The 20,651-nt window shown below is 56.3% G+C and overlaps 2 long non-coding RNA genes across 8 annotated transcripts; one reads left to right on the forward strand and one right to left on the reverse strand.

Annotated features, from left to right (window-relative positions):
- Positions 1-1,445: 1,445 nt before the first annotated feature.
- On the forward strand, positions 1,446-10,760 carry LOC136014917 (uncharacterized). 7 transcript variants are annotated; one of them, XR_010612967.1, is made up of 6 exons: positions 1,446-1,474; positions 2,333-2,420; positions 3,308-3,514; positions 5,672-5,772; positions 5,881-7,825; positions 7,942-10,760. It is a non-coding gene; the product is annotated as an uncharacterized LOC136014917 (long non-coding RNA). The 7 variants fall into 7 exon arrangements; XR_010612968.1 differs by lacking the exon at positions 1,446-1,474 and having other exon boundaries at positions 1,485-2,420; positions 5,881-7,650; positions 7,765-7,825; XR_010612970.1 differs by lacking the exon at positions 1,446-1,474 and having other exon boundaries at positions 1,485-2,420; positions 5,881-7,091; positions 7,190-7,825.
- Positions 5,588-7,845, reverse strand: LOC136014918 (uncharacterized). The gene is made up of 2 exons (XR_010612972.1): positions 7,178-7,845; positions 5,588-5,867 (listed from the first exon to the last, which is right to left on the reverse strand). It is a non-coding gene; the product is annotated as an uncharacterized LOC136014918 (long non-coding RNA).
- Positions 10,761-20,651: the final 9,891 nt, after the last annotated feature.

Raw genomic sequence — 20,651 nt, forward strand, 5'->3', positions numbered from 1 at the left:
GTGGGGACCAAGCTGCTCTGCTCCTTCTTCCCCTTCCCCTGTGGCCTTCTTCATGTGACCTGCTTCATCCTCTTGGTCCTCCCTTAGCTTTTACTCTCACTCCAACATGATTTTTGTCTTGCCTCTGGGAAAAGACCCAAATCCCCATGTGAGTTGTAACTTGTTTGCGTTCCTGCAGCAGAGGCCAGGACTGAGTCACTCCTGTGCCTGACACCTGATGGAAACGTGTTCTGGGATGGGGATTTCGCATTGAAAATCATGCTAAATCAGCACAGTTTACAGAGGCTTCCTAGAAATCCCTGTACAACTAAAGAACGTTACATGTCTCGTGGGTGTTTACAAAATGAAGTGAACTGCTGCTATAGCATGAGTGCTTCCTGAGGGAGGCAGGGCTATGAAGGAGGCTGAAGCAAAGCCCCCGGAGCTTTAATTCAAAAGCTGTAAAGCATTAGTTTACAGATGCAGCTCGCTATGGCTTGGCTGTGGCACCTGGGTAGGAGGGGTGTTGCTGGTTCCTCCTTCTTCCCCAGAATCATGAAGGTGATTGATAATAGGAATTCACTAAGACAAAGAAGCTTCAAGAAGGAGTTAGTATAAAATTGTAAGGTAAGTTAGTTAATTAAGCACCTTTGTTACTGCTTGTCTAGGCCTAAACCAAAAGGGACTCCTAAAGAAGTATACTGACTAGGACTGCTCCAGTGGTTTGGGAAACGGACATGAAAGTACTGCGCATACTCCAAGAGAAAAGGTAGAAAGTTCTTCAACCTAGAGGAAGACTTTGAGCCTTCATCCTCACGACCACCACCAGCGGACAGTGCGCACGCTCAAGGAGGAGTGGCAGAGCTCCAAGAGGGACCCCTCCTCTTCTCAGAAATCTTAAGAGTATGTGTATCTACTGACAGACGTTTGTGAGGAGCTGGGCAGTGAGCGCGCACGTGTTAGGAGGAGCAACGCCCCCCAAGCCCAGCCTGACTAGGCAAATACCTACTCTAATAGTTACATTGACTATCGAGTTTCTTTACGGTGCTTTTCTCGGCATCCCTGGCGCAGTTTTTCTCAGTTTTTGCTGAGATTTTTTTATTTTTTTTTTGTTCGTTCGTTTCCTTCCTTTTGCTTTGGGGGTGGGAGGGGGGGGTGGAACAAACACGGAGGTGTGGGGAATCGGGGGACGGAGGGTGGCGTTTGGGGCACCCCAGTGTCACTGAGCAGGTGAGTAGAAGACTGGGGGAGTCCTCTGAAGAGAGGGGGGCAACAGCTGGGTTTGGGGATGCTGGAAGGGGAGCCCCCCGCACAAATCGGTCCAGCGCGGTAGGGGGGAAGTGGCGGTGTGGCGCCGGGCGCCGCTCGCTGCTGCCGTCCTGTGCCCAGAGTTCGGTACTGCAGCCCGGCCTCCGCGCATGAGCCGTGGCGCTCTCTTTGTCCCAGCTGTTGTCCCCGGAAGTGGCCGGTGTCACGTGGTGGTTGCTGGCTTCCGGTGAGCAATGGCCGCCTAGCTCCGGGTTGGCGTGAGGGGTGCTCGTGGCCGCAGCCCGGCGTTCGTGCACCAGCTCCGGTCTCTCCGCGCGCCGTGTCGGGGCCGCATGCGCAGCCTTCGGGAGCAGCGTGGCGGCGGGCAGGGTCCGGGTCCCTTCGGCGGTGGCAGCAGCTGAGATCCGAGCCCACCGGGGGTCCGGGGTTATCGGGGAGGCGAGCGGGCCCGCCCGCCCGCCCGTCCCTTGGGTGGGCGCAGAGGGGCGTCTCTTGCCCGCTGGCCGCCCGGCGCGGCAGGGTTGCGGTCTGCCGGAGACGAGCCGGGTCAGGAGCCCCCAGTGCGCTTGATTCTGCCTTCATCTCCCTTGATGAATCTCAGGCGCCTCGGAGGCTCCTGGCCCGGCATCCTTCGCCCTGCCACTGGTTATTTGAGGATGAACTGGAAATGCTCCAGGACTTGTTTCTGGGAAAGTCTCCCGTTTCTAGACTGTCCTGGTGCTCTGTGGACAGGCTTCTGGCGGTGTGTTGTCTGTACAGATCTGCAGCAGGCCCCTTCCTTTTCCTTCTTATGTCCTTTTAGGGCTCAATTTCAGAACTCTCTGGCAGGCACATGGTACCCCAACTTACTGTTTAACTACAGCAGCAGTTTGCAGTGGCTTAGTTTCATAGGTTGTACTAAGATAGCATTCTTTTTAACCACAGAGAGTGTCTGTCTGTCCTGGGTTGAGCAGTAACAGTGATTTTTTTTTCTCCTTAGCAGCTGGTGCAGCGCTGTGTTTTTGACTTTTGGCCTGGGAACAGCACTGATAACACCGATGGTTTTAGATACTGGTTGTATCTTATTTCATGTTAAATATTTCAGGGCCTGGCTAAAGAGCGTTCTGAATTCCACTGCTAATTCTGATACTACGAAATATCCATTACCCTGGAGCTTTGCCTAGCGAAAGGAGGTAGGTCATTGTACCTAACGTTGTATCATAGAATCATAGAGAAGCATTTGGCTAACCGATGTCTCAATGTATTTTAAAACATTATTCTGCCAAAATCAGAAGTGCTGTATAAAGAAAAGGGTAGAGATATTATCCAGCTGCAGTTGACGTAGGTGACAGACCTGGAGGTTACTGCTCATTGTTGACTGTTCTAGTTGGTTATTTTATCTATCATGGAAAATAATCTAGTAAACCTATACAAGCAGGATACCTGCTTAACAGTAAAAGTAACGATGTATTTTTACTATTAAAAGAGAATCACTTAAGACAAACACTGTGAGATTCTGCTCTGTCACACTGAAATTTAATGAGGAGAGCTTGCCCCGGTGTGCTCATTTGTGCATTGCAAGAAAATTAACAGTGGTCAGAGCACTAGTGTTTTAAGTATTACTTAAAGAGCCTCCCTTGCAAGTGTTGTCCCTTCATCTGGTGTTTCTAGCATTTGAGCAGCACCTTCAGTGCAGCCTCAGGCCTAGACAACATGAGGGAGTGTTGAGAGGCACAAGAGCCCCTAGGCAAATGTGGGTGGGAGCCAGGTTTAGAGCTGGGGTGACTGTGCAGAGAAAGGTGCAGCAGCAGAGGCTGCATTGGTGCTGGCAGCATGTGAATCCACGCATTAACCCAGCTTGCTGCAGTGGTTTTGGCTGAGGAGAGCAGCCAGGATAAAATGCTACCTTCACAGTCTTTATCTGCAGTAACTCCAATGTTCTGGTATCTCAGCCTGTATAGCCCAAATGATTGACAGTAACAGGAAAGTGCAGTTTCTGTGAAGCTCTTCTCGAGGTCCAGCAGTTTGCCAGGCCTTCCCAAAACTACTTGATTTTTTTTTTTTTTTTTCCTGTGTGCAGGATGTTTCTCATCACAGCCCAGAGCCTTTCCAGGAGTCAAACACATCAGTTTCCCTCTCTTCCCCCAACAAAGGGGAAGTTTGTGGCCGGTTGTGATGATAGCACATGGAGAGGTGTTTCCCTGAAACAGGATGAAATGGCTGCATCCTTCCAGGAGGCTGTCTCCAAAAGGAGAATTGCCCTGTGCGCTGGAGAGCTGCCCCTACAGTGAGTGCTGATCCCCAGAGAGGGATGGGGAGCGGGGGACTTGACACCTTCCTGCCTATCACCAGGGATGGAAAAATGTCGTGGTATGGTTTGGGTTGGAAGGGACCTTAAAGCTCATCCAGTTCCAACCCCCTGCCTTGGGCAGGGACACCTTCCACTAGAGTAGGTTGCTCCAAGCCCCTCTGTCCAACCTGGCCTTGAACACTGCCAGGGATGGGGCAGCCACAGCTTCTCTGGGTGCCAGTGCTTCAGCACCCTCCCAGGGAAGAATTTCTTCCTAATGTCTAATCTCAGTGTCCCCTTGGCCGGTTTAAAGCCAATTCCCCTTGTCCTGTCCCTGCCGGCCCTTGTCCAAAGCCCCACTCCAGGTTTCTTGTAGCCCCTTTAGGCACTGGAGCTGCTCTAAGGTCTCCCCTTAAGGAGCCTTCTCTTCTCCAGGCTGACCCAATCCAGCTTTCTCAGCCTGGCTCCAGAGCAGAGCTGCCCCAGCCCTCGCAGCATCACCATGACTGTGAGAATTGTTCTTATGAGCCCTCTGCAGCTGAATGGGAATTCCACAGAAAAAAAGATATTTCTTGTTTAAATAACTCCCTGCTTCCTATCCCGCCCCCATGGAAGTGTCCAGAGTAAGAACATGAATAGTAGTTATTTCAGTGGAGCTGAAGGCATTTCAAAAGTACCGGAACTGACACCCGTGGTTAGTTTGCCTCGCTTGTGTTTCTTTCCTCCTTCCCTTTCATTTAACCCTAGTTTGTGTTTCCTTCCTCCTCCATCCCCCTTGTGTGGCTTTGAGTTGAGCTGAGGTCTGGTTTCACTCTAGTGGTTGGGCACTTTCTGTGCAGCCCTGAAGTCGAGCAGAGCTGGGGCCTTTTGAGGTTCCAGAGCAATCTCAACAACAGGGGAAAATGCTTGTGCCTCTGTTTTGGGCCAGCCTCGGATCCTGCAGTTAGGAGTTATGTGAGCTGTTACAACCAGGTGATAATGGCAAAGGGATGCCTAAACCCAGCTCTTATCCCTTCCCCTTATAGTGGTGCTCAGGAGAAGGCAGCCAGCATCCTTGCTGCTCAGAATGCTTTTGGAGATGTGCCTCAAAAGGGCAGCTGTCCTCTTCTTCGTTCCTGAGCTGTCTCTGCCTCATTTCTCATTAGTGATCAGAGCAATCTTGTAGCTGCTACTGAATGATGTCCTTGGTGGTAGCATTTAGCGGTCTGCAGCAAGAACCAGAGTCAGGGGTCTGCACGCTGCCTTTCAAGGGTTGTGAAAGCTGGTTTGCGTCTCAGAAGCGTTACAGCTTCTGCCACAGTTCCAGGCTCACCAGTGCCGTGGCAGGAAGTGTGATCAGCAGCCATGTGAAATAAAGAGGTGAGGTGTGGCCGGTTCTAGTGAGTGATTTGATTACCCTGGCTCTAAGGTCAGTATTGCTGTTTGCCCTCCTGTTTTGGAGGAGTTAATGCAGGAGTATATTCCAGGTGCAGTCGTTCATGGACAGAAAAGACCTGGGAGGTCTGAGATGTCTTAGGTTTTTCCCTGCAAGGGAAACATGGCTCCATGGGTGCACATTCCTGGGGCTCGAAAGCATCCTGAGCAAGCAAACCATAGGACAGTGCTGCAGCATCTATGTGCATCTGCAGCTCTTGGCTAGCTTTGAAAACAATGCTGCTGCAGGAATCATGCCAGGAGACCTCTTCGGAGGTGAGGGAATGTGCTACAGCCAACACCTGCAGCAGCTCTGTGATTTGGACACAAAGAGGAAGTTAAGAGCCCAGAAGATAAAAGAATCGACCGCAACAGGCAGCAGGGAGAACTAGCAAAGGCTGGAACAAGCCTTAAGTGTCTAATGGGGCCAGTATGAAAATGAGCCTTTGAAAGTACACCAGCTCCAGCCCTCTCTGTTTCTCCCCCACAGCTGGGGAGAGGCAGTGCCTTGCAGAGCTCAAATAACCAGGTCAGCAAATAGCCAGGAGAAATTATGTGCTCGCTTGCTGCCCTTGGAAAGAGTAAATGTTCCTGCTCACCAGCTGTGGTGTGTTGTGCAGGCACCATGAGCCCTTCTAAGCAGTGCTCCCAAACAAATGGTATCTCAACAGCAGGTTTTATTTGCCATCCTAGGAGGCCTATCCAGGAGGCCACAGACACAAACGCATTACTGTTTTTCAGTATTTCAGAGTAGACAACTTCAGTGGAGCTCACTGGAAGTCGGGCAGGGTGCCCCATGTCAACAGGCAGAAACCAGGAACGTGACAGGGGTTGCAGAACAAGTAAGTAGTTTGCTTTCTGGGTTAACGGTAGGAGAACGGGTTGATACGGCTCAAGCTTCGTCTCTCTTCAAAGTAGGGAACATTTTCATGGTAATCTGTTTGGAACAGGCATTCATTATAACCAGTGAGATGCAGAAGCCCAGAAGGGGATCCTGCAGGAGAGAGCGTTTTTGAAGGCCCTCTGTGCTGTTTCTGAAAGCAGAAGGTGTCTTCCTTGCTGAACACCTCTCGCCTGGACACGTAAGTGATGCCCGTCGTGAGCGTTGACAGCACACCGTAAAGGCGAACGGGCTAACGGGGACCCTAAGCCTTTTGCTTTCCAAGGGTAGCTAATAGCAGTGTACTTGCTGACAGCTGCAAGGGCGACAAGGCTCACGCAGCCGCCTGAAGCAGCGGACGATTTTTCAGTTCAGGCACAGTTTGTGTCTGGTTTCTTTCGCTCTCTTTGAAAACGTACTTTAAAAGGCAGAATGAGGACCCTCATTCAGTGTGAGGGAAGGGACCTGGACTGAGCAGAGGGAGGAGAAGAAGAAGAAAACAGGGCGGGAAGCATGGTGTACAGCGTGGCATTTTCTGCATCAGCTGCCCTCAAATCTGCCACATGTGTGGCAACAGCCGTGGTTTTCCCTCTCAAAGGGATGGGTAGCTGTCAGCAAAGATGTAGTATGTATGCTGCACAGGTAGGAGACTAGACTTGGGCAGGGCAGTACTTCCCGGGGGTGTTAATGCAACCGTGGGCGCTGCTGGCCAGGCCCTGGGCAGCGAGCTGACCTGGCAGGGAAGCACAGCCAGAAAGAGTGAGCGGACACACTGCCTCTGGGGACGAAGAGCTCTGGGTGAGGGCCGCAGCGCTTAGGTGAGGGGCTTTTCCTCGCTGTTTCCAAACAGCATAAAGAAATCTGGAAACTGCCTGCTCTGCCCTTGCTGCTGTTGTTCACAGCTCTCAAATACAGTGACCTAAGGCACAGCACTTTGTTCTTTTCTTTTCTTGAAACCTGTGTTCTTTCAGGCTCATCTGTCACCGCATCCCTTGAAAGCGGTAATGTCACCACCCTAACCACGGAACTGCTTCAGGAGACCCTGGGAGTGGATGCAAGGGCTCATTTGGTCAGAAAAGGGGTGTTTTTTGAATCACTTGTTTCCCGTGTTAGAATGGGTTTAGCTTCCGATTCCCAGCTACTGTTAGGAAATAACGTGCTGTGATCTTCCAGGTAAAGTGCCCAGAGAATACGCTGGAGTAAGCACAGAAACTGCAAGAGATGACGATCTCCTGCATGGATGTCTGCATCGCAGGGGCTGCACTGCCACGCAGAAACCAGGTACCTGATGCCTCCCTCCCGCCCCAGCAGGACCCTGAGCAGCAGTTCACAGAGAGCAAGAGAGAATGAACCCCAAGTGGTATTACCTGTAGGTTTAGGGCCACAGAGTCGGCAGCAGGTGTCAGCAGAGGCAGGACGTGTGGGGGCCGTGCAGCCCGGCATCCCGGCCGGGAGGAGCAGGGCCAGCCTGTGGGGCTGCAGGATGGGCACAGGCTACGTGTACAGGGCTGGTGCCCAGCGCCACCAGCTCGCTGGTACATAAGGGTTTCTCTGGCACCTCCTCCTCCTGCGTAGGAGATTTTATCCCCGTTTGGTCTTCAGTGTCGATCTGCTGGCTAAATAAATGGTGGCAGAACTTTCCACTCGGCACTTCCCAAACTGGTGTTTGGTGGCGAGCAGTGGTGCTCAGCAGCTGTGCTGAAACCTAAGCTAAGCGAGGTGGAAGATGTGATAGCTGGTATTAGACGCACCAGCCTGTCAGCCTCGTCACTGTTGATGCTGTGGTGGACTCACGTCAGCGGTTTCTTGAGCTGAAGAAAAACCCGGTTCTTGTTGTTCGGTAAATAAAAGAACCCTTCTGTTTCAGAGCAGCATGCTCTCGCGTGGACACTGTGCGTGCCGGAACAGACTCTTTCGGGAGCTCCAGAAGATTTTTTTAACCTCTTTCTTTCAGCTGCAAGACCAGAAAGAAAAGAGAAGTTTCTGCTAATGGGAAGCAACAGAGGAGAGTGGAGGTATGTCTGGTAATTGTAGCAGATGCTCCTCGGACGTTGCCAAGAGAGGAAATGCATTTACCCTCTGCTTTCACCAATTGGTCTGTAGTTACCCTCCCCGCTTCTGCATTTTATAGAATCCTGGAATGGTTCATGTTGGAAGGGACCTTAAAGCTCATCCAGTTCCAACCCCTGCCCACAGGCGGGCAGGGACACCTCACAGTAGAGCAGCTTGCTCCAAGCCCCTGTGTCCTGCCTGGCCTAGAACACTGCCGGGGACGGGGCAGCCACAGCTTCTCTGGGCACCCCGTGCCAGCGCCTCAGCACCCTCACAGGGAAGAACTTCTGCCTGAGAGCCCGTCTCAGTCTCCCCTCTGGCAGGTTCAAGCCATTCCCCCTTGGCCTGTCCCTACACGCCCTTGTCCAAAGCCCCTCTCCAGGTTTCTTGTGGCCCCTGTAGGCACTGGAGCTGCTCTAAGGTTTCCCCCCCTTAAGGAACCTGTTATTCTCCAGGCCGAACAAGCCCATCTCTCTCAGCCTGGCTGCGGAGCAGAGGTGCTCCAGCCCTCTCAGCATCTCCATGGTTTCCTCTGGCTCACTTGCGCGGCTCCACGTCCCTCTGGAGTTGGGGCCCAAGATCTGGATGCAGGACTTTGTTTCCTCTTACATTGGCATAAATGCAGAGTGTCCCTTCAACAGCTGGACAGATCTAGATCCTCCTATAGAAACACCTGGGGGCAGTAAATCGGAGCAAAACCATGTCCTCTGCTTGAACAAGGATGGAATTATTTTGTTCAACTTGCTTGCGTGCTTAATTCAAGAAGTTTTTTTTCCCTTCCAGTCAAGTACATTCATGTAATTGAAAGCATTGTCACAGGAAATCTCAGCTTGATTTGCTTTCCTGATTTGAGACCATTGCATTGCTTTTTGCCTAAGCAGCAATCGGTTTGCTTGCAGGCTGTTTTGCAGCAGCTCTGCGGGGAATTACCACTATTTTTCTCATCATCCTGTTGGATGTTGTAACAATGCAGCTCCCCAGTTTCCTCTTGACGTTCGGGTACTGCCAGCAGAGTTTACAGCTCTTGGTATTGTCTTTGTTGAATTAGTACCCATGCAGTCTTTCCAACCCGATGGGAGTCCACCAGAGTACTCCCAGTGTGCTGTCCTTGTTTACGGTGTCTTCCGTCTAGGTGATGTGCGCGACAGCTTGACAAAGCGTTGCTATCCTGACCCGCTTGTGTGGGCGGAGACTCGTGGGGCAGTTTCAGGGCTCAGAGTTGATTTTCCTGAGGGGGATCCCAGCTCTGCAGCAGAGGAGCTGCACTGCTGAGGAGAAGGCAAGGGCCGGAGGGAGGGAGAGCCGGGCACTGCAGGTCAGTCCCATTATTTTTCTGTAATGAGGGTGGTAAAGCACTGGCACAGGTTGCCCGGAGAGGTGGTGGATGCACCGTCCCTGGAGACATCCGAGGCCAGGCTGGTTGTGGTTCTGAGCCCCCCGATGTAGTTGGAGATGTCCCTGCTCGTTGCAGGGGAGGGGTTGGACTAGGTGACCTTTAAAGGTTCCTTCCAGCCAAAACCGTTCTGTGATCCTATGGTTAGAACCCCAGGGCATGCAGGTGTTTCCCTGCAGCTGCTGAGGGTCTCTTTAAAACCCCAAAGCCACAGCTACCCTTCTTTCTTACGGAAGGGCTTCTCCTCCTCACGCTCTTTGGTGTGTCTGGTGCGATTGTGCCCTTGCTGAAGCTCGTCTTTGGTACCTTGAGCTAAAGTGCTTTGCTGGCATGAGGTTCAGTTCATCTGGAGGAACATAGTGTAATGCAGCCAGGGAGGGGAAACTGGCTTGTTTGAAATACTGAGGTCTGCTCAGCATGTGGTTCTCATTAAATGTTTGCTACCACAGGTACCAGTACCAGCGGGAGTAACACCCAGCTCTGGGCAAATTCGCTTGCATTTCAGCCTATTTGAACTGGTCACTTACCAGCATAGCGAGTGTCACGTCCTGAAAGCAAGGCTCCTCTGGTGCAGCTGATGGACCCCTGAGCCCAGCAGGAGGCCTGAGGCTGCTTTGCCATCTGCCTATAAGAACAATGGCACTTAAACCGCAGCAGGGTGTAGAGCTTTCGTGTGCGTAACCCCAAATGTATCTACCTTTCCTAGCCTGCCAGGCACGCAGCATCAGTGCGGGTTTCTAGTTCCCTGAAGGGTATTATCTGCCAAACATTTTACAGTGACAGGACTTCCGCTGTACCACAGCTGACGGGGGGCTCACAGACCAGAACACACGCAGCCTAGTCCACAGATTCGCTTTCCCGGCAGCCCCGGGCACCACTCGCAGGGACAGAGATGTGTATTTAGCCCCCGATTTCAAGGAGGTGCCGTAACAGCGCGGTGCCTGCAGGCAGACAGCACATTTCCAAGGGACCCCTCTCTACTGCTGCCTTTGCCGCAGCCTGGTGATCACAGAGCCCCACAGGTGATGCGGGCTGCCCGGTGCGCGGTGTGCTCACGAACCCAGCCATATAGGGACAAGGTCCTCGGGTGCCGCAGTGAAGCACGGCAAAGTGGCACGGGAGGAGGAGGTAAGGCCACTGGGGATGTGAATGGAAAACTCTTGTTATTGCTACTCGGTGCACACGCAGCAAGCGCTCTGCCTCTGCGTTCCGTGCACGCAGCAGCGTCCCCTCCTGTTCGGGGGCTGGTGCCAGAGCTTATCTGCTCCGTTGGTGGCATTCGTGTCGCCGCGCAGCTGGACATTGATGGGTGGCTGTAACAGGTCGCTGCTCAGCTGCTCGCCTTAGAGAAAGGATTCCCTTTGTGCAGCTGCCTCTCACAGCTGGATGACTGCTGCAAAGGTTTGGAGCTCCACGACAGACAAGACTATTTATATTTAAAGATTCCTGCTTTTAATGAAGTCAGATAGTTGTCCTGAAAAAATAAAGACCTTACCAAGCCAGGAGCACATTGCTTTTGTCTTCTCTAATACTCTCTTACAGTCTCTTCCCTTCCCGTCTGTCTTCCCTTCCCTTCCCGTCTCTTGTACTCTTTTCTCTCCTGTTCTCCTCTATTCTCATAGTCTCTTCCATTTTCTTATAGTCTCTTCCCTTCCCTTCTGGTTGTTTTCTCAGATTCTTTTATATTCTCTTTCCATCTATTCTCCTAGTCTTTTCTAATCTCTATTCTCTTCTCCTCCCTTCTCTTGTATCCTTTCGCATTTTCTTCTGTTCCCTTCTCTTACTCTCTTCTCTTGTCCTGTATTCTCTTAGTCTCTTCCTCTCCCTTATATTCTCTTCTCTTTTATTCCCTTCTCTTTTCTTTTAAATTATCTCCTCTTACGTTCTCTTCCCTTATCTTAGATTCTCTTATAGTCCCTTCTCATATATTCCTTTCTCTTCTATTCCCTTCTCTTTTGCTCTCTTAAGAGTCTCTTCCCTCTTTTATATTCTCTTCCCTTTTTTTGTAGTCCTACGTTTTCTTATTTTCTCCTATATTGTCTTACAGTGTATAGTGTTTTCACTTATTCCTGTCTCTCTTCTATATTTGCTTACATATTGTTCTCTTAGATTCCCTTCTGTTTTATTTGCTGGTATCCTCTTACAGTCTCTTCATTTCCTTTTCTTAGCTTCTCTAAATTTCTCTTCCCTTTTCCTGTGTGCTCTTCAATTTTTCTCTCTTGGCTTCTCTTAGATTCTCTACTCTGGTAATCTTAGATTCTCTTCTCTTCAATGATACTCTCTCCCCCTATATTCTCTTCTTAGGTGCTCTTCAGCTCTCTAATCTTAGATTCTGTTAGATCTCTTACGTTCCCTGGTATTCTTTTCCCCTGGATGCTCTTCTCTAGTAATCTCTTAGGTCCTCTTCCCTTCTATTCTCTTCCCCGTATTCAACTGTGTTCTTACCTTCTCTTCCATTAGATTGTCTCAGAACCTCTGCTCTTGTATTCACTCTCATTCCGAAGGAGGGAGGGAGGGAGGGAGGGAGGGAAGGAAAACAGGAAGGAGGGAAGCAAGGAGAGAGGGAAGGAGGGAGAGTAAAAGGGAGGGAAAGAAGGAGCCATTTACGGCCATTTCTATCCCATTTTTGCCCTGTTCTCACCAGTTTAAGCCATTTTTTGGCTATTTCTCACCCATCTTAAACCTTTTTTTCCCATTTCAAAGCCATTTTTGGCCATCTCTAACCCAAATTTGGCCCCTTCTAACACATTTTATGCCATTTTTTGCCACTTCTAACCGATTTCTGATCATTTCTAACCCGTTTTGAGCCATTTTTTGTAATTTCTAACCCATTTTAAGACATTTTGGCTTTTTTTTTTTAACACATTTTTTTTCCCGTTTCTAGCCCATTTTAATGTTGGTTTTGGTTTTTTTTTTTTTTTGTATTTCTGAAGTGGTTTTGGCCATTTCCAACCCATTTTTGCCAAATTCTGACCCATTTTAATGCTTTTAACGCTTTTATGCCCACTTCTAAACCGTTTTAAGCTTTTATTTGCAATTTCTAAACTGTTTTCGCCATTTCTAACCCATTTTTGGCCACTTCTAACCTGTTTAATGCCATTTTTTTCCAATTTCTGCCTCTTTTTGGCCCATTTCTGAGTCCGTTTAAACCACTTTTTTCTTTTTCTAACGCATTTTTGCCCATTTGTCACCAGTTTTAAGCCAGTTTTGACAATTTCTAACCCATTTTTGCCACTTCTGACATCATTTATGCCGTTTTTAGCCCTTTGTAACCCTTTTATGTCCGAGGCTATCCTTTTTTAAGCCATTTGGCCCTTTCTAAACCATTTTTCTTTATTTCTAACCAATTTTTTGCCACTTCAAACACATTATTTCCCATTTCTTACCCATTTTAAGCCTTTTTTTTTTCTGTTTCTAACCCGCTTTCCCCCATTTCTAACCTATTTTAAGCCATTTTTGTCTATTTCTAAACTGGGCTGCGGGCGGAAAAGTGAGCGTGTGCTGCCACCAGGTGTCCAGACTTCGGTACTGCAGACGGTGGGAGGGGTGGGGCATGGCGTGGCGCGGGGCACGGGTCGCTGCTGCCCTCCTGTGGCCAAACCTCGGTACTGCAGGTGTTGGAAATGGGGGGGGCAGGTGAGTGGCTCAGTGGAGCGCTAGCTGCTGCCATCCTGTGGCCAAAACGCGGTACTGCAGGTGTTGGAGATGGGGGGGCAGGTGAGTGGCTCAGTGCGGCGCTAGCTGCTGCCATCCTGTGGCCAAAGCGCGGTACTGCAGGTGTTGGAGATGGGGGGGGCAGGTGAGTGGCTCAGTGCAGCGCTAGCTGCTGCCATCATGTGGCCAAAACGCGGTACTGCAGCTGTTGGAGATTGGGGGGCAAGTGAGTGGCTCAGTGCAGCGCTAGCTGCTGCCCTCCTGTGGCCAAAACGCGGTACTGCAGGTGTGGCGGGGGCGAGTGGCTCAGTGCAGCGCTAGCTGCTGCCATCCTGTGGCCAAAACGCGGAACTGCAGCTGTTGGAGATGGGGCCCTCAGGCTCAGCAAAAGGGCGCGTTGGGGGGCGGTGCGGAAACGGGGCGGGACGGAGAGTGACTGACAGGCGCCTCAGCCAATGGGAGCCGTGGGGGGGCAGAGCGGAAACGGGGCGGGACGGAGAGTGACTGACAGGCGCCTCAGCCAATGGGAGCCGTGGGGGGGCAGAGCGGAAACGGGGCGGGACGGCGAGTGACTGACAGGCGCCTCAGCCAATGGGAGCCGTGGGGGGGCAGAGGGGAAACGGGGCGGGACGGAGAGTGACTGACAGGCGCCTCAGCCAATGGGAGCCGTGGGGGGGCAGAGCGGAAACGGGGCGGGACGGCGAGGGACTGACAGGCGACTCAGCCAATGGGAGCCGTGGGGGGGCAGAGCGGAAACGGGGCGGGACGGAGAGTGACTGACAGGCGCCTCAGCCAATGGGAGCCGTGGGGGGGCGGTGCGGAAACGGGGCGGGACGGCGAGTGACTGACAGGCGCCTCAGCCAATGGGAGCCGTGGGGGGGCAGAGCGGAAGCGGGGCGGGACGGAGAGTGACTGACAGGCGCCTCAGCCAATGGGAGCCGTGGGGGGGCAGAGCGGAAGCGGGGCGGGACGGAGAGTGACTGACAGGCGCCTCAGCCAATGGGAGCCGTGGGGGGGCAGAGCGGAAGCGGGGCGGGACGGAGAGTGACTGACAGGCGCCTCAGCCAATGGGAGCCGTGGGGGGGCAGAGCGGAAGCGGGGCGGGACGGAGAGGGACTGACAGGCGCCTCAGCCAATGGGAGCCGTGGGGGGGCGGCGCGGAAACGGGGCGGGACGGCGAGTGACTGACAGGCGCCTCAGCCAATGGGAGTCGTGGGGGGCGGCGCGGAAACGGGGCGGGACGGCGAGTGACTGACAGGCGCCTCAGCCAATGGGAGCCGTGGGGGGGGCAGAGCGGAAACGGGGCGGGACGGCGAGTGACTGACAGGCGACTCAGCCAATGGGCGCCGTGGGGGGGCAGAGCGGAAACGGGGCGGGACGGAGAGTGACTGACAGGCGCCTCAGCCAATGGGAGCCGTGGGGGGGCAGAGCGGAAACGGGGCGGGACGGAGAGTGACTGACAGGCGCCTCAGCCAATGGGAGCCGTGGGGGGGCGGCGCGGAAACGGGGCGGGACGGCGAGTGACTGACAGGCGCCTCAGCCAATGGGAGCCGTGGGGGGGCAGAGCGGAAGCGGGGCGGGACGGAGAGTGACTGACAGGCGCCTCAGCCAATGGGAGCCGTGGGGGGGCAGAGCGGAAGCGGGGCGGGACGGAGAGGGACTGACAGGCGCCTCAGCCAATGGGAGCCGTGGGGGGGCGGCGCGGAAACGGGGCGGGACGGAGAGTGACTGACAGGCGCCTCAGCCAATGGGAGCCGTGGGGGGGCAGAGCGGAAGCGGGGCGGGACGGAGAGGGACTGACAGGCGCCTCAGCCAATGGGAGCCGTGGGGGGGCGGCGCGGAAGCGGGGCGGGACGGAGAGTGACTGACAGGCGCCTCAGCCAATGGGAGCCGTGGGGGGGCGGTGCGGAAACGGGGCGGGACGGCGAGTGACTGACAGGCGCCTCAGCCAATGGGAGCCGTGGGGGGGCAGAGCGGAAACGGGGCGGGACGGAGAGTGACTGACAGGCGCCTCAGCCAATGGGAGCCGTGGGGGGGCGGTGCGGAAATGGGGCGGGACGGCGAGTGACTGACAGGCGCCTCAGCCAATGGGAGCCGTGGGGGGGCAGAGCGGAAGCGGGGCGGGACGGAGAGTGACTGACAGGCGACTCAGCCAATGGGCGCCGTGGGGGGGCAGAGCGGAAACGGGGCGGGACGGCGAGTGACTGACAGGCGCCTCAGCCAATGGGAGCCGTGGGGGGGCGGCGCGGAAACGGGGCGGGACGGCGAGTGACTGACAGGCGCCTCAGCCAATGGGAGCCGTGGGGGGGCGGCGCGGAAGCGGGGCGGGACGGAGAGTGACTGACAGGCGCCTCAGCCAATGGGAGCCGTGGGGGGGCGGCGCGGAAACGGGGCGGGACGGAGAGTGACTGACAGGCGCCTCAGCCAATGGGAGCCGTGGGGGGGCGGCGCGGAAACGGGGCGGGACGGCGAGTGACTGACAGGCGCCTCAGCCAATGGGAGCCGTGGGGGGGCAGAGCGGAAACGGGGCGGGACGGCGAGTGACTGACAGGCGCCTCAGCCAATGGGAGCCGTGGGGGGGCGGTGCGGAAACGGGGCGGGACGGCGAGTGACTGACAGGCGCCTCAGCCAATGGGAGCCGTGGGGGGGCGGCGCGGAAGCGGGGCGGGACGGAGAGGGACTGACAGGCGCCTCAGCCAATGGGAGCCGTGGGGGGGCGGCGCGGAAACGGGGCGGGACGGAGAGTGACTGACAGGCGCCTCAGCCAATGGGAGCCGTGGGGGGGCAGAGCGGAAACGGGGCGGGACGGCGAGTGACTGACAGGCGCCTCAGCCAATGGGAGCCGTGGGGGGGCGGCGCGGAAACGGGGCGGGACGGCGAGTGACTGACAGGCGCCTCAGCCAATGGGAGCCGTGGGGGGGCAGAGCGGAAACGGGGCGGGACGGCGAGTGACTGACAGGCGCCTCAGCCAATGGGAGCCGTGGGGGGGCGGTGCGGAAACGGGGCGGGACGGCGAGTGACTGACAGGCGCCTCAGCCAATGGGAGCCGTGGGGGGGCGGCGCGGAAGCGGGGCGGGACGGAGAGGGACTGACAGGCGCCTCAGCCAATGGGAGCCGTGGGGGGGCGGCGCGGAAACGGGGCGGGACGGAGAGTGACTGACAGGCGCCTCAGCCAATGGGAGCCGTGGGGGGGCAGAGCGGAAGCGGGGCGGGACGGAGAGGGACTGACAGGCGCCTCAGCCAATGGGAGCCGTGGGGGGGCGGCGCGGAAACGGGGCGGGACGGAGAGTGACTGACAGGCGCCTCAGCCAATGGGAGCCGTGGGGGGGCGGCGCGGAAACGGGGCGGGACGGCGAGTGACTGACAGGCGCCTCAGCCAATGGGAGCCGTGGGGGGGCAGAGCGGAAACGGGGCGGGACGGAGAGTGACTGACAGGCGCCTCAGCCAATGGGAGCTGTGGGGGGGCGGCGCGGAAACGGGGCGGGACGGCGAGTGACTGACAGGCGCCTCAGCCAATGGGAGCCGTGGGGGGGCAGAGCGGAAGCGGGGCGGGACGGAGAGTGACTGACAGGCGCCTCAGCCAATGGGAGCCGTGGGGGGGCAGAGCGGAAACGGGGCGGGACGGAGAGTGACTGACAGGCGCCTCAGCCAATGGGAGCCGTGGGGGGGCGGCGCGGAAACGGGGCGGGACGGCGAGTGACTGACAGGCGCCTCAGCCAATGGGAGCCGTGGGGGGGCAGAGCGGAAGCGGGGCGGGACGGAGAGTGACTGACAGGCGCCTCAGCCAATGGGAGCCGTGGGGGGGCAGAGCGGAAGCGGGGCGGGACGGAGAGTGACTGACAGGCGCCTCAGCCAATGGGAGCCGTGGGGGGGCAGAGCGGAAGCGGGGCGGGACGGAGAGGGACTGACAGGCGCCTCAGCCAATGGGAGCCGTGGGGGGGCGGCGCGGAAACGGGGCGGGACGGAGAGTGACTGACAGGCGCCTCAGCCAATGGGAGCCGTGGGGGGGCGGCGCGGAAACGGGGCGGGACGGCGAGTGACTGACAGGCGCCTCAGCCAATGGGAGCCGTGGGGGGGCAGAGCGGAAGCGGGGCGGGACGGAGAGTGACTGACAGGCGCCTCAGCCAATGGGAGCCGTGGGGGGGCAGAGCGGAAGCGGGGCGGGACGGAGAGTGACTGACAGGCGCCTCAGCCAATGGGAGCCGTGGGGGCGCAGAGCGGAAGCGGGGCGGGACGGAGAGGGACTGACAGGCGCCTCAGCCAATGGGAGCCGTGGGGGGGCGGTGCGGAAACGGGGCGGGACGGAGAGTGACTGACAGCCGCCTCAGCCAATGGGAGCCGTGGGGGGGCGGCGCGGAAACGGGGCGGGACGGCGAGTGACTGACAGGCGCCTCAGCCAATGGGAGCCGTGGGGGGGCAGAGCGGAAGCGGGGCGGGACGGAGAGTGACTGACAGGCGCCTCAGCCAATGGGAGCCGTGGGGGGGCGGTGCGGAAACGGGGCGGGACGGCGAGTGACTGACAGGCGCCTCAGCCAATGGGAGCCGTGGGGGGGCAGAGCGGAAACGGGGCGGGACGGAGAGTGACTGACAGGCGCCTCAGCCAATGGGAGCCGTGGGGGGGCGGTGCGGAAATGGGGCGGGACGGCGAGTGACTGACAGGCGCCTCAGCCAATGGGAGCCGTGGGGGGGCAGAGCGGAAGCGGGGCGGGACGGAGAGTGACTGACAGGCGACTCAGCCAATGGGCGCCGTGGGGGGGCAGAGCGGAAACGGGGCGGGACGGCGAGTGACTGACAGGCGCCTCAGCCAATGGGAGCCGTGGGGGGGCGGCGCGGAAACGGGGCGGGACGGCGAGTGACTGACAGGCGCCTCAGCCAATGGGAGCCGTGGGGGGGCGGCGCGGAAGCGGGGCGGGACGGAGAGTGACTGACAGGCGCCTCAGCCAATGGGAGCCGTGGGGGGGCGGCGCGGAAACGGGGCGGGACGGAGAGTGACTGACAGGCGCCTCAGCCAATGGGAGCCGTGGGGGGGCAGAGCGGAAGCGGGGCGGGACGGAGAGTGACTGACAGGCGCCTCAGCCAATGGGAGCCGTGGGGGGGCAGAGCGGAAACGGGGCGGGACGGAGAGTGACTGACAGGCGCCTCAGCCAATGGGAGCCGTGGGGGGGCAGAGCGGAAGCGGGGCGGGACGGAGAGGGACTGACAGGCGCCTCAGCCAATGGGAGCCGTGGGGGGGCAGAGCGGAAGCGGGGCGGGACGGAGAGGGACTGACAGGCGCCTCAGCCAATGGGAGCCGTGGGGGGGCAGAGCGGAAGCGGGGCGGGACGGAGAGGGACTGACAGGCGCCTCAGCCAATGGGAGCCGTGGGGGGGCAGAGCGGAAGCGGGGCGGGACGGCGAGTGACTGACAGGCGCCTCAGCCAATGGGAAGCCGTGGGGGGGCGGTGCGGGAAACGGGGCGGGACGGCGAGTGACTGACAGGCGCCTCAGCCAATGGGAGCCGTGGGGGGGCGGCGCGGAAACGGGGCGGGACGGCGAGTGACTGACAGGCGCCTCAGCCAATGGGAGCCGTGGGGGGGCGGTGCGGAAACGGGGCGGGACGGCGAGTGACTGACAGGCGCCTCAGCCAATGGGAGCCGTGGGGGGCAGAGCGGAAGCGGGGCGGGACGGAGAGTGACTGACAGGCGCCTCAGCCAATGGGAGCCGTGGGGGGCAGAGCGGAAACGGGGCGGGACGGAGAGTGACTGACAGGCCGCCTCAGCCAATGGGAGCCGTGGGGGGGCAGAGCGGAAACGGGGCGGGACGGCGAGTGACTGACAGGCGCCTCAGCCAATGGGAGCCGTGGGGGGGCGGCGCGGGAAACGGGGCGGGACGGAGAGTGACTGACAGGCGCCTCAGCCAATGGGAGCCGTGGGGGGGCGGCGCGGAAACGGGGCGGGACGGCGAGTGACTGACAGGCGACTCAGCCAATGGGAGCCGTGGGGGGGCCACTCACGGCCACCCCCCCCGTCTCAAACACCTGCAGTACCGCGTTTTGGCCACATGATGGCAGCAGCTAGCGCCGCACTGAGCCACTCACCTGCCCGTCCGCATCTCCAACATCTGCAGTACCGAGTTTTGGCCACAGGATGGCAGCAGCTAGCGCCGCACTGAGCCACTCACCTGCCCTCCGCATCTCCAACACCTGCAGTACCGAGTTTTGGCCACAGGATGGCAGCAGCTAGCGCCGCACTGAGCCACTCACTTGCCCCCCCATCTCATACACCTGCAGTACCGCGTTTTGGCCACAGGATGGCAGCAGCTAGCGCCGCACTGAGGCCACTCACTTGCCCCCCCATCTCATACACCTGCAGTACCGCGTTTTGGCCACAGGATGGCAGCAGCTAGCGCCCGCACTGAGCCACTCACCTGCCCCCCCCATCTCCAACACCTGCAGTACCGCGTTTAGGCCACAGGATGGCAGCAGCGACCCGTGCCCAGTTTAGAAATAGACATAAATGGCTTAAAACAGGTTAGAAATGGGGGAAAGCGGGTTAGAAACCAGAAAAAAAATGGCTTAAAATGGGTAAGAAATGGGAAATAATGTGTTTGAAGTGGCAAAAAATTGGTTAGAAATGAAGAAAAATGGTTTAGAAAGGGCCAAATGGCTTAAAAGAGGATAGAATCGGACACAAAAGGGTTACAAAGGGCTAAAAATGGCATAAATGATGTTAGAAGTGGCAAGAATGGGTAAGAAATGGTCCAAAACTGGCTTAAAACTGGTGACAAATTGGGCAAAAATGCATTAGAAAAAGAAAAAAGTGGTTTAAACAGAGTCAGAAACGGCCAAAAAGAGGCAGAATTGAAAAAAAATGGCATTAAACCAGGTTAGAAGTGGCCAAAACTGGGTTAGAAACGGTGAAAACAGTTTAGAAATTGCAAATAAAAGCTCAAAACGGCCTTAGAAGTGGCATAAAAGCGTTTAAAATGGGTCAGAATTTGGCAAAAATGGGTTGGAAATGGCCAAAACCACTTCAGAAATACAAACACCCCCCCCCCCAAACCAACATTAAAATGGGCTAGAAATGGGAAAAATGTTGTTTAAAAAAAAAGCCAAAATGTCTTAAAATGGGTTAGAAATTACAAAAAAATGGCTCAAAACGGGTTAGAAATGGCCAGAAATCGGTTAGAAGTGGCAAAGAATGGCATAAAATGTGTTAGAAGTGGCCAAATTTGGGTTAGAGATGGCCAAAAATGGTTTAGAAATGGGAAAAAAAAGTTTAAGATGGGTGAGAAATAGCCAAAAAATGGCTTAAACTGGTGAGAACAGGGCAAAAAATGGGATAGAAATGGCCGTAAATGGCTCCTTCTTTCCCTCCCTCCTTCTTTCCTCTCCCTCCTTCCCTCTCTCCTTGCTTCCCTCCTTCCTTTTTTCCTTCCTTCCCTCCCTCCCCCTCCTCCCCCCTTCCTTCCTTCGGAATGAGAGTGAAAACAAGAGCAGAGGTTCTGAGACAATCTATGGAAGAGAAGGAAAGAACACAGTTGAATACGGGAAGAGAGATAGAAGGGAAGAGGACCTAAGAGATTACTAGAGAAGAGCATTCCAGGGGAAAAGAATACCAGGGAACGTAAGAGATCTAACAGAATCTAAGATTAGAGAGCTGAAGAGCATCTCAGAAGAGAATATAGGGGGAGAGAGTATCATTGAAGAGAAGAGAATCTAAGATTACCAGAGTAGAGAATCTAAGAGAAGCCAAGAGAGAAAAA

The sequence above is a fragment of the Lathamus discolor genome, chromosome 5 (assembly GCF_037157495.1).
Source record: "Lathamus discolor isolate bLatDis1 chromosome 5, bLatDis1.hap1, whole genome shotgun sequence".
Taxonomy (NCBI): Eukaryota; Metazoa; Chordata; class Aves; order Psittaciformes; family Psittacidae; genus Lathamus; species Lathamus discolor.